This window comes from Mercenaria mercenaria, chromosome 3, assembly GCF_021730395.1.
Source record: "Mercenaria mercenaria strain notata chromosome 3, MADL_Memer_1, whole genome shotgun sequence".
NCBI lineage: Eukaryota > Metazoa > Mollusca > Bivalvia > Venerida > Veneridae > Mercenaria > Mercenaria mercenaria.
The window spans coordinates 33,909,759-33,922,336 of NC_069363.1; positions in this window are offsets into that span (position 1 = coordinate 33,909,759).

Genomic DNA, 12,578 nt, shown 5'->3' on the forward strand with positions numbered 1-12,578 from the left:
TTCTGGTGAAAAATGAATATATTAATTTCATGCAATTGATTCATATCAAGTGTATATCTGACATCCAATACGTAATAACAAAAGCTGCCACACTTAAGAACAAAACTGTAAGGTAGCTGTAGAATTTGAGGGGAGATCAAAGAAGGTGACCTGAAAGACTTCGAATAACAATAGTTCACTATTTTGACTTAAATTTAAGTATTTAGATATATATCCTGCCTAAAGTTTGATATCTGGAGTAGGTTTAGAGTTAAGGATTGGTCATACAAATGCTAGTAATGTTCCCTACATGCTGAGTAATTCACACATGATATGACTTAAAGGCGTATGCTAGATAAAATTTTCACGAGGCAGAAATCGCATGACGCACCGATTACGACACCGTTTCCGGTAAAGTTTATTTTCAACGCTTGTTCAAAACTAGTCGAAATGATAGTATGTAAGTTTCAGGACGGCATGATAACTTTTGACTATCACTGTCACGTTACGTCCATGCTTTTTCTGAGTATTTCTGTAAGGAAATCCGCAATCAAAACGTACACAAGATAAAATTTTCACGAGGCAGAAATCGCATGGCTCACCGTTTCCGGTAAAGTTGCATGGTTTTGGATATTCGGACAATCGCTGTGTTTATTTTTAATGCGTGATCAAAACAAATCCAAATAATAGGATGTATCTTTCGGGACAGCGTAATAACGTTTGACTGTCACAGTCCCGTCACGTCCGAGCTTATTGTTCGTATTTATGTAAGGACACCTCCGATGAAGTTTGTTGGGAACGTTTTCTGGTACATGTACATATGAATGTATTTGTAAAGATAACATGTCTGATAATGAATTTATGTTGACATTAAAGCATACAATTGTCTCGCTGATATTTTTGAACGTAAGTTTTGTGTTTTTGTTTCTGTCAGCTGAAACCGGTGTCGAGGTAGATATCTCCTCGCACTTTTTTCACATATTTCCAAAGATTTTAGTCTCTTAATTTAAAATTATGAGTTACATTTGACCCATTTGACGTTTCTTTATGAATATTTATTTGTAATTGTTTGGAGACTGACCAGTATTTATGACTACTTTGGATTTATAATGTTTTTTTTTTATTTCTCTGCATGAAGATCACAAACCATGCAGTATCATAAAGGGGCAATAATCCAAATTAAAATGTAAAAAATCTAATTCGGTGACCACCCCTTTTCTTTTTATATTTCAAAAGTAAACATTATATTCTGCTATTCTTGCAAGTTTAATCAAATTCCTTTATGTAGATTTGGAAATATTAACTGCTAAAGGAAATATACAATGTTTCATAATCATGATGCTTTTTTGACTTAGAAAACAACAACAACACACAAGTGTCATGCAACTATTTCTTGATATTCTTTAAAATTTCTTTTTTTTTTTTTTTGAAGGGAAAAAGTCGTGTCTTATGAGATTTGACTAGCAGTTATACTTCTTGAATCATTTATTTGATTCCTTGATCTTATTTGTTATGGCAGACACGCTCTAGATTTCAACATACACTTGTACCGTGGTCATGCATTATAATCTGAAATAAAATGAAAACGAAGTCGGTGACCCCCATATTTCTTTTTATTTTTAAGTTACTTATAGAATGAACTAACAATATATGAAATATGACCAAAATCTGTTATTGGGAAAAAAAATGGTGAAATTCTAGCATACGCCTTTAAAATCTGTACTATCGAATAGTCAATAAAATGTCTTTCAAACTCAGATGCTTATAGGTGAAGTAGATTTAACAAATTTATTGACATTTAAATTTTCGACCTTTGACCCATGGACAGACAGTAGACATTTAACATGAGTCCTGATTAGTCCCAATGCGTGACTCTAGTTACCTCCCCTGATGGTCCGTCCACTGACTGACTGAAATGAAATGAAAGTGATAATTACGTCACGAGTTGGACTAGGTCCTGTTGTGTACTGCAGCCATTGGAAATTTGTCAAAGAAGGCCAGTTATTTAGTGTGTCCATGCCAACAGGAGCGCGGATTATATGGTGGTGTTCAGGTAAATGCACACCCGCATAACTGGACCTATTCATACTCTGTATATTGAACAATCGACTGCACATAATGATATAATCACATTATATAATCAACTTTCAAGTATTCTCTTTATATAATCTAATAACGACTTTATATACAATAATCGTAATTAATATCTTAAAACTGCTGTATTCAACTTATAACCTATACATAATCACTCTAAGAGTGATTATGTGTAGGTCATAAGTTGAATCTAGATATAAAAAGTTTTGTTTGATTGTTTTGGGTTTAACGCACTTTTCAACGGTGTTTCAGTTCCTGGATTCTGTACCAGTGCAAGCCTGTTCTCCGCAATAAACTGCCAACTACCCCACATGAAGCAGAGATGTTGGACGAATGATGTCAGACAAGGTCTTTTATCAAATCGTCACGAAGAACATACACCCCGCCCGTGGATCGGACTCACGACCCCGCGATCCGTCGATCTGCGCTCTCCCTATTGAGCTAAGCGGGCGGGTCTATATTAAGAAGTACGCACATAATATATGATAACATAACCACTTAATATCAAGAAGTATTCATTTTATATAATGACATAACCACACACTATAAAGACATATCCACTTCAATTAAGGACATTACCACGCTATATTAAGAACACTCAGCTTTATATATAGATAGGAACACTCAGTGTACGCCCCTGTTGTTACTTTATATTGGCAATATAAAGTAACAACAGGGGCGTACCTAGGCATATGCCGATGCGCCTGTGCGTGCAATTCAAATTCGACTCTAGGAAAACGGAAAAGGTTATTAAAGTGTGAAAAAAATGCAATCAAATGTAAAGCCTAAAGGGGGTTAGGCGGCTATTTCAAGTTCTCCGTTTAACAATATCATCTGAATAAGATAAATTCTTTTTTGAAATAGTAGATTTATTTGTTCTTGTAAATATCTTGGAAAAAATAAGTGTAGATTTCTTGGAAGCATAAAGCACAGCATATACAGCCAGAGCCACACATCGGCCAATAGGCCCTTCACAAATAGAAGCACAGTATATATATATGAGCCGTGCCATGAGAAAACCAACATAGTGGGTATGCGACCAGCATGGATCCAGACCAGCCTGCGCATCCGCGCAGTCTGGTCAGGATCCATGCTGTTCGCTAACAGTTTCTCCAATTCCAATAGGCTTTAAAAGCGAACAGCATGGAGCCTGACCAGACTGCGCGGATGCGCAGGCTGGTCTGGATCCATGCTGGTCGCATACCCACTATGTTGGTTTTCCCATGGCACGGCTCATATATAGGCACCGCCCAGGAAGGAGCAGTGGTAACACCTTCGATATTTTTTTTTTTCATTCTAAATCATCTTGATTTCGCTTACAAAGAAAAAACAATTTTGTTTATGAAAGTTTGTCCATTTGGCAGTTTTCACTCAGTATTTTCTGTTACCAGGTGTCCCTGCGTGCATTATTGTATCACGGGCGAGCACCTTGGTAGAACCATCGACCTTCCGCAAGCCATGAAGAATTCAACGCCTCGAGTGAGGTTCGAACCCACATCTGTGAGGTGCAAGTGATTCAAAATCAGCAACATTAAACTCGACCATGAGGCCCTAAGCAAAACATTGGTATTCAAGTACGCACGGGAAGAACAAAAATGCTTGAGTCATCCGAGGTCTGGAGTAAAAAACAGCTTGCGCTTAATATCCTTTCAGTGGCCGTAACGTAATAAAACGTATAAGCGTCTGATGGCCCTTTCGCGCTTCCGTAGAATCAACATTTATTACAAGAAAATCATTTGAAAAATTTGTCTGAAATGTCTAGGTCTGCAGCTCTCAAATACGGAAATATCTCACATCCGAGATATATACTGACACTTTCTGACAACATCAAATAGGACCTTTTGAAATATTTGAAGAAGTTCCAAAAATCTCCATATAGGCCTACCCTTGTTCCGTTAAGGACCCCTGCGGGATTTGTGTTTATTCCGAGTGCAAGTCCACGCGCATACATTTAGAGGGGGTGAACCCTGCGCGTGAACCCTGGCTATTGACCAATGCAAAATGCGAGTTTCGTTTTCAAGTTTAAGTGGCAGGGGCCAGTTACGTATTTGGCCCGGGAACGTTTTTTAAATAAAATAGACAGATGCACTTTAAAGGCATTTATATTCAACTGGTTATTTATGGGGGATTCTTGCGTACGAGTAGTTATTGTGTAAAATAAATATGTGCTTGAATCGATTTTCCTAGCTCCGTGTAGACGGCCGGGTCTAAAATCTTACCTGAGGTAACGGAAGTCAGACGAAATGGAAACGGTCATCCATCCATCCAGATTCAGCTAAAATTTGCGGAAAAAGTAAACTGTTATGAGACACTTTTCTTCCCACCATTATTTTCGTCTGATCACATGCTTTAAAAATATACATGTGTTTTAGGTCAGTCATTTGCAGATAATACGGTATAGGTCGCGCAAGGTGTGCATTTTGGGCCAGTTTTGCCTCAAAATTTAGTGTCCTGAAACCGAGTTTTACCCGTTTTTATCATAGAAACAACAGAATCGGCAGGCTAAAAATGTCTCATAATGCAGTGCTAAGTATGTGCAATACATCCGCCCAACATTTACCTGGGATTTTAAAAAAAATTGGATTTTTTCGCACTGGTATCAGCGCAGATTTGTGGAATTTTCAAATCAACTGTCCCTTGCCCCCTTAGCCGGTGTACTTTTATTTTCTTTTCTTCCATAAAGCTGAAGGTCATCTGACGTCATTTTTTGTGCTGTGTTGTCGAAAACATACGGCTGGCGAGATTGCATAAAAATGTGCTGGCCACCCTAAGGTTATTACATTTCACGTGAATATCGATGTGCAATTCAATCTATCAATCTATATCCACATCTGTATAACGAAATAGAAAAAGAAATTTACACAGTTTGAATTTTCGTTTGCAAAAATTATATGTTGTTAAAGTTGTATAAAAAATGTTTATTTTCGTGTGAGAAAGAAATTAATGAATAGTTTTATAAAACCTGACACATTCGCATAGAATGGGTAAGCGCATTTATCAAAAACCTGTTAAAATGCGGATGCAGAAGTCATGCATGAAAATTAAACATTAACGATGATTTCAAAAACGATAACAACAAAAATAAGAATACCCTTATACAATCCAAACCTGCCCACCTCCCCACTACTTCCAGATACGCCCCTGAACAACCACTATATATAGAGTTATATCCACTTGATATATCTATATAAGTATCAACATAATAGATCTATAATGACATTTTTTTTATAAAACAGCTAAGGCTTTCCACATAATTGCGGTAGATCTGCTCTACTTCATTCGCTAGATCTAACACAATGATGACAGAAATGTTTCTGAAAAGCACTTGTTTTTGTAATAGAGCCGACCCTATGTGCTTTATATTTGTCATCCGATTTTCCGCCAAATAGTACAGTTTGAAAGAACGTTTTTCATTGGTCATCTTCATTACTTTTAGTACCTGTTTAAGAAAATATATCCAATGAAAATCTTTGCTACATTTCATACAGCAAGTGCAGCATATATAGGTTACAACACACTAAATAACTGTTCTTCTTTATTCTATATAAAACTGATATATTTCCAATGGCCGCAGCACACATCAGGACCCATAATTAATGTCTGTAACATACATTTTCTTGAAGAATATTGTCAGTGCTGAATAAATATCAAAAGAAAAGTGGGGGTCATGTTTGATGCAAGAAAAATATATTCAGTCAAATACACAAACTGCAAAATCAGCTAAAAATGAGACCCCAAATTGCAGTGGTAGTGTAATCTAAGATTCGATGAAACATTCCGTCATGTTGCATAGATCTGTCATGTGGTTTTAGCGAAAAATTGCAAAGAAAGTAAGGAAAATAGCTCTAGAGAGCAAAACAACTGAGGACTATTTGTATCCGCCATTATGCTACCATTTTTTTCGCGCCATTTTCCTATTTAGTGTCTGTATGCCTATATTGCGACCCTTGCACCATTTATCGACCCCCAACTAAGTTTTAAAAAACAGTTTCAACTTAATGAAATTTATTTTGCGACAAACAGAAAAGATTTCATTCTAATACAATTAAGAAACTTGTGAACATTTAAATCAAGCATTTTCAACAGATCCCTATAAGTTTATGCACATATGTCACAATTAATGTGATATGGGTCGAGTGCCCATCAACAATTAGCAAAATGGGAAGTTCAATAGATTTGGATTTTACAAAGTCTAGACTCAATAAAAGCCGCTGAATCCATCCATCCGTTTTCAATAGTTGAATAAACTGCTTCCGGGAACCCTCAATGCCTACATTTCGAATACGCTACTTGGGGAACAACGTCATTGGAGGGACGTTATCTCCAAAGGCATTCAGACAAGCCATGACCGTGATTTGTGTCTCGGATAGATCTACGTTTTATTTAAGAAATGATATATCCCAAACAGTGATTTGTTATTGAATAAAATCATTGAAACAATGTTTGGAGTTTAGATGATAGAGATCTCTAAATGTTTCTGAAAAGCACTTGTTTTTGTAACAGAGCGATACATCTATTATCGATGCGATACATCTATAATCGACCCTATGTGCTTCGTATTTGTCATCCGATTTTCCGCCAAATAGTACAATTTGAAAGAACGTTTTTTTTCGTTGGTCATCTTCAGTACTTTTAGTACCAGTTTAAGAAAATATAGATAGAGCTAGATCTATATCCAATGAAAATCTTTGCTACATTTTATGCAGTAAGTGTAGAATATATAGACCCTTCCACCATTTATCGGCCCCAACTAAGTTTTTAAAAAAGTTTCAACTTCATGAAATTTATTTTGCGACAAACAGATAAGATTTCTTTCTAATACAATTCAGAATCTTGTGAACATTTAAATCAGATCCCTATAAGTTTATACGCAATCGGGGCATGTGAAATCATATGTCTTGCGACATCTTCATCAAGAAGGTACAACTCAGGACAATTTGCGCAAGCAATATGCCACCTAATATGACACAGATCTATGTCACAATTAATGTTAGGCCTATATAGGTCGAGTGCCCATCAACAATGAGCAAAATGGAAAGTTCAATAGATTTGGATTTTACAAAGTCTAGAAGGACCTTTAAAAACTCAACAAAAGCCGCCGAATCCATCCATCCGTTTTCCGTAGTGGATAAATTGCTTCCGGGAACCCTCAATGCCTACATTTCAAATACGCTCCCCCGGATATATGATGTAGCCTAACTGGAAGATTTCCCAAACAATTCATTTATCTGACGTCACAATTATTACGTCATAGCGTTAGACGGTATAGCGGCGCGCTGGAAAAGAAATTAACAGTAACCCCAGAATAAGAAGGGCGTAAGTGTTAGTTACGCCCTTTTATGAATCATACATTTTTTGAAACTACACATCAAGGGGCATAAGTCTGTAAAAAATTTTTTTGTCACAAACTGCTGTGTTGATCAAATTCACCAATAATAAAAGGGCGTAAGTGAAAAGTTTTTCAGAATCCCAGCAATAGAAGGGCGTATCTGCACTTAATTGTTGTACCAGAAAAGTCCACTTGCTCCCTTAGAATTAGAAGGGCGTATCTGTCATAGACAGTTTTTTTTTCATTTTGCCGAAAACTATGATTTTCCACTTACGCCCTTCTTATTCTGGGGCGTCGGATGTCAGGATATACATAATTAATGAGGCTATATTTTATTGTTTCCCGAAACAATTAGCCGGCGTTTGTATAATCAGCTGAACAATTAATAAAGATTATTCTTTTGTTTTACTTTTTATAGCTTGATCGAGTTATGAAATCTGAAAAAATTAGAGCCTACTCGTCAGCATAAAAACTGTTGTGTTATGTCTATTGCGACATTTGCTGTTTTTAATGTAGCTATATAAAAAAGATAAATCTTCAACTTGTATATTTTTTTAAAACTCTACCAGGGTGCCGAATTTGCCCGAAAGATGTCGAACTTACACGACGACAACAATCAGAATAATATCCATCCTATTGACGATGTAGATGCAAACACTGGGCAGCGTTTTATACTGAAGACGCAGAAAAGGTCTACTTTCGTTTTCATGAAATGATCGCACCGATCATTCTGAACCGAAAATTGCTTCACCGTTTTTATGCTTAAGGTGTCGAATATACCCGAAGTTACTCTAGTAATCCTTGATAACGTGTTAGATTATAGAATTGAAATAATATATCTCAAACAGTGATTTATGCGTGGATAAAATCATTGTTTATCGTTTAGATGCGTATTATTATATCACTCGGTCTGCGCCCTCGTGATAGGCTATAGATCTCTAATTCCTTCGCATCTAAACTCCAAACATTGTTACAATGATTTTATTCAATGACAAATCACTGTTTGGGATATATTATTTCTTAAATAATACGTAGACCTATCCGAGACACAAATCACGGCCATGGCTTGTCTGAATGCCTTTAGAAATTACGTCCCTCCAATGATTTTGTTCCCCGGGGAGCGTTTTCGAGTGAGTGTGCGTTTATGTGTGTTCGGGTTTAACGTCTTTTTTCAACAATTTTTCAGTCATATAAACGACGGTGTCTGCTTGTAGCAGTGAGCACAATGCCCAACTTTATAGCTCTAGTGCTGCCTCACTGGAATATCACGCCGTAGACACGTGACAAAAACAACATTTATTTACTCTGATCAATGTTAATTTTGTAAAAAAGGTCATCTAAAAGTAAAAAAATAAACTAGGCAGTTAGGTCAAGTCGTAGATTGAACATTATTTACACTCCAGAGGCAACATTTTCTGTTCGGTTTACATATTTTTAATCTACTAAGAGTTTTTGCCTTGATATCATCTATTACAAATTTGTATCTGAGTTTTCAAGATTCAGTTACTAGGTCATTAGGTCAAATCATTGAAAGCTTTAGGTCACGCTTTTCTGTTGAGTAACCTGAAAACAGGGCAAAATGTTATCTCAGATAGTGACATGGATTTGAAACAAAGATATATAACCGTTCCCAAACTTTCAAAATATTGACTCAGTTAAGTTTACTGTTAGCGCCTTGTACTTACACTCATTGATGTTATAATTTCTACTCTTTTAATATTACATTTGGGTTCAACCTAGTGCTTGGGTCGTGAGAGATGTTGCATTATTCATAAACACTCATAAAAAACTCAGTTAATCCGATTCCGTTATCATTTTGCTTTTAGTTATAGGCATTATAATTTATTAGGGTATTGCAATGAAGATGTCACCCTTTTCTATAAACCTGCAAAGGGTAAGTAAAGGGTATTGATGCGCGGATTTCAAATAACAGTTATTCTTTAACAACTTGTACTTAATTTTGTATTCTGACATTGCTTAGATTTTAAACTCTTTTTACTGCACTACATACTGTTGGATTTTTACATTATTATGTTAGAAGACCATGTGTTAGACTGACTATAGCCAAATATGTTATCCTCTTTAAATAAAGATTAACCAGATTGCCCAAATTATTTCATTGGTTGTCACAATTTGTTTACGATACCATTCCTTGTTTGTCGTGAAAATCAACTTACCCGTAGCCAATATTTACATATAAATTAATTGTAGAAAAGGTAAAAACATTCGTTTTCTAGATAGGAATTGATACACATAATACATAAACTGATGACTTTATAAAACAGCTTAATATGGATTTGAAGAAAAGTCGAGATATTTTAATATTATCTCATCAACCTGGTTTTATGATTGACTAGATTAGGTTAAGTGCAATGCAAATGCAGGTAAGAAGTTTTTATTTTATATCTAAATGATATGTATGCATTTTCGAGTTGAGGTTAACACTGTTTTACCCATCACGTATTTACTTGTCCTCTGTAAGTTACTAACAGTTCCTAGGTCTAAGACGCGGAGGACGAATGACCAGACATAACTATCTCCTGTTAATTAACATTGGCCTCATCCAGAGACCAAAACATAGTCTTATACTTCACCAGTGCATACTGTGCAGGACAGGCTCCATGTACATGTCTAACCAAATGTTCCATTTTTAACGCACACATAATTTAGTCAAGTCAAGTCAAATATTTTATTGGCATAAACATATATAATTATGTACATCGCCAAACAACTTTGTGGCAGTTTATACATTTATCTACAATATAACAAGAACAGAAAAGTGTAGTATAAACAATTTTCATGATAACATATATCTATGACATAAATTTGACATACATAAACAGAACAATAAACACATAATTAACTAATTTCATTTCTTTTTTGAGTCGCCATGTATATAATCTTTGCTAAATTAACAATCACATTTCTCTGTGTAGATTTCATTATTGTTTTAAATTTGTTGATATTAGGCCAAGAACAATAATATCTAGGTAAACATGTTTTTCTCAAATCATTATAAAATGGGCACACTAATAACAAATTATACTCTGTTTCAATTTGATTCATATTACATTTAGTACAAAAACGTTGACTTCTTTCAATGTTTCTAAATTTACCCTCTTCAATAGCTAATTTATGTGAGGAACATCTAAACCTTGATAATGCTATACGATGTTTCATATTATTAACACAAACTATATATTATTCTTGAGATAATTCCTGTTTAAATAAATTGTAACTTTCCAATGTAGAGAAGGTACTAAGTTCTGCACACCATTGTTGCAATTGTTGATCATATATTATTTGTATAACATTTAAGACATGTGTATTTGTAACAATTTCAGTATCCCACAAATATAAAAAACCTAAGTCTGACAACAATTTCTTAACATTTTTTGACCAATCATTCAACAGATTTCCATTTGCATCTTTTAAGAACATCAGTCTGTATAATAGTGAGTTATGGGATTTCATAATTCTGTACCAGTATCTAATGATTCTGACTTTTCGTATTACTGATAATGGGAATCTTCCAAATTCGCCCAGAACTGCAGATGTTGTAGTCTGTTGGCGTACACCAAGAACTTGTTTCAAAAATTTTAAATGAACTTTTTCAATGTCATGTGCTTTATGAAAACCCCGTACCTCTGATCCATATGTAAGGATCGGTAAAATCATACTATCAAATAATTTTATCTTTTCTGTGACATTCAAAGCAATTACATCAAATAAAGAATTCGTAGAGTAAAGTGCCTTTAATGCTTGATTGGACAATGCTTTTTGAGCTTGGTAAAAAAATCCATTGGACGTTAATGTTACATCAAGATAAATGAACGTCTTAACAACTTTAAGTAAGTACATGTACTTCAAAATTTTCATTTCTCTTTCCGGATTTAAAAAACATAGCAACCGTTTTATCCACATTCACAACAATACCCCATTTTGTACAATAAACATGCTGTTTGTTAAGGAAGGTTTGGAATAGGAAAATAATACTGTATCATCTGATTTCTGATTTCTGATTCTTTAAATATCTGTATCTCTTCCAATGTGAATATATCAATATAATCAGACTGCAAGTTTTCATACATATCATTTTGCGAAAAAAACAAAACAAAAACGATAAAGGTGAGAGTGGTTCCCCTTGTCTTAAGCCTATAAAACTGTTGAAATAGTCTGATAGGGAGCCATTTGCTCTAACGCAAGACTTTACACAACTATGCATACTACGCAAAATTCTGAATACTTTTAAAGTTACACCTGACTCTATTAATTTAAGCCATATTCCATTTCTATACAAAAAATCAAAGCGCTTTCGGAAATCTATAAAGGATGCATACACCTTTTTTCTTTTCATGTTGTATTAATTTATTGATAATCGAATTTAAAACAAATAGGCAATCAATAGTACTTTTGTCTTTTCTGAAACCAGATTGAAACTCGTTCAATATTTCATTACTTTCTGCCCATTTGCGCAATCGCATGTCCAACAATATTGAAAACAGTTTTGAAAATATACTAGTGAGAGTGATGCCCCTATAATTATTCACAACATTTGGATCACCCTTTTTGGGCACAGGTACAATGACACCCTTGCACCAAGATTCGGGATACGCACCTGTATCAAAAATATGTTTAAAAAAAGTATGAATAAACAGTTTACATAACACTGGTGCTAAAACGGTTTTGCATTCAATAAATATTTCAGGAATACTAGTAAGTTGATCTATTCCAGCACTTATACCACTTTTAAGGGAAGAAATAGCAGTAATAACATCTTCGATCGTGAAATTAATGTCAAGTTGATCAACATTACTAAAAACAATATCACTACTATTCAGCTGTTCCTCAACAAAATCGTTCTTAAATGTTTCTTCATTTGAAAACAAGTTCTTAAAATGCTCACACAATTAATCAGATGACAATTCATTTTTAGTAGATTTCTTTCTCAATTTTTTAATTTCTTTCCAAAACTTTTGCGGATGTTTACCAGCTAAAGATGACATTTTCTTTTTCTGATTCAAATGAAATTTAGTACGTGCTCGCCTCTTAGCTATTCTGTATAGGCGCCTTTTAGTAATAAGTATTTCTACGTTTTGATTCGATCTGTTCTTAGAATAATATTTGTTTGCACGTTTAAAGTCTCTTCTAGCGTCTTCACACTCCTGGTTAAACC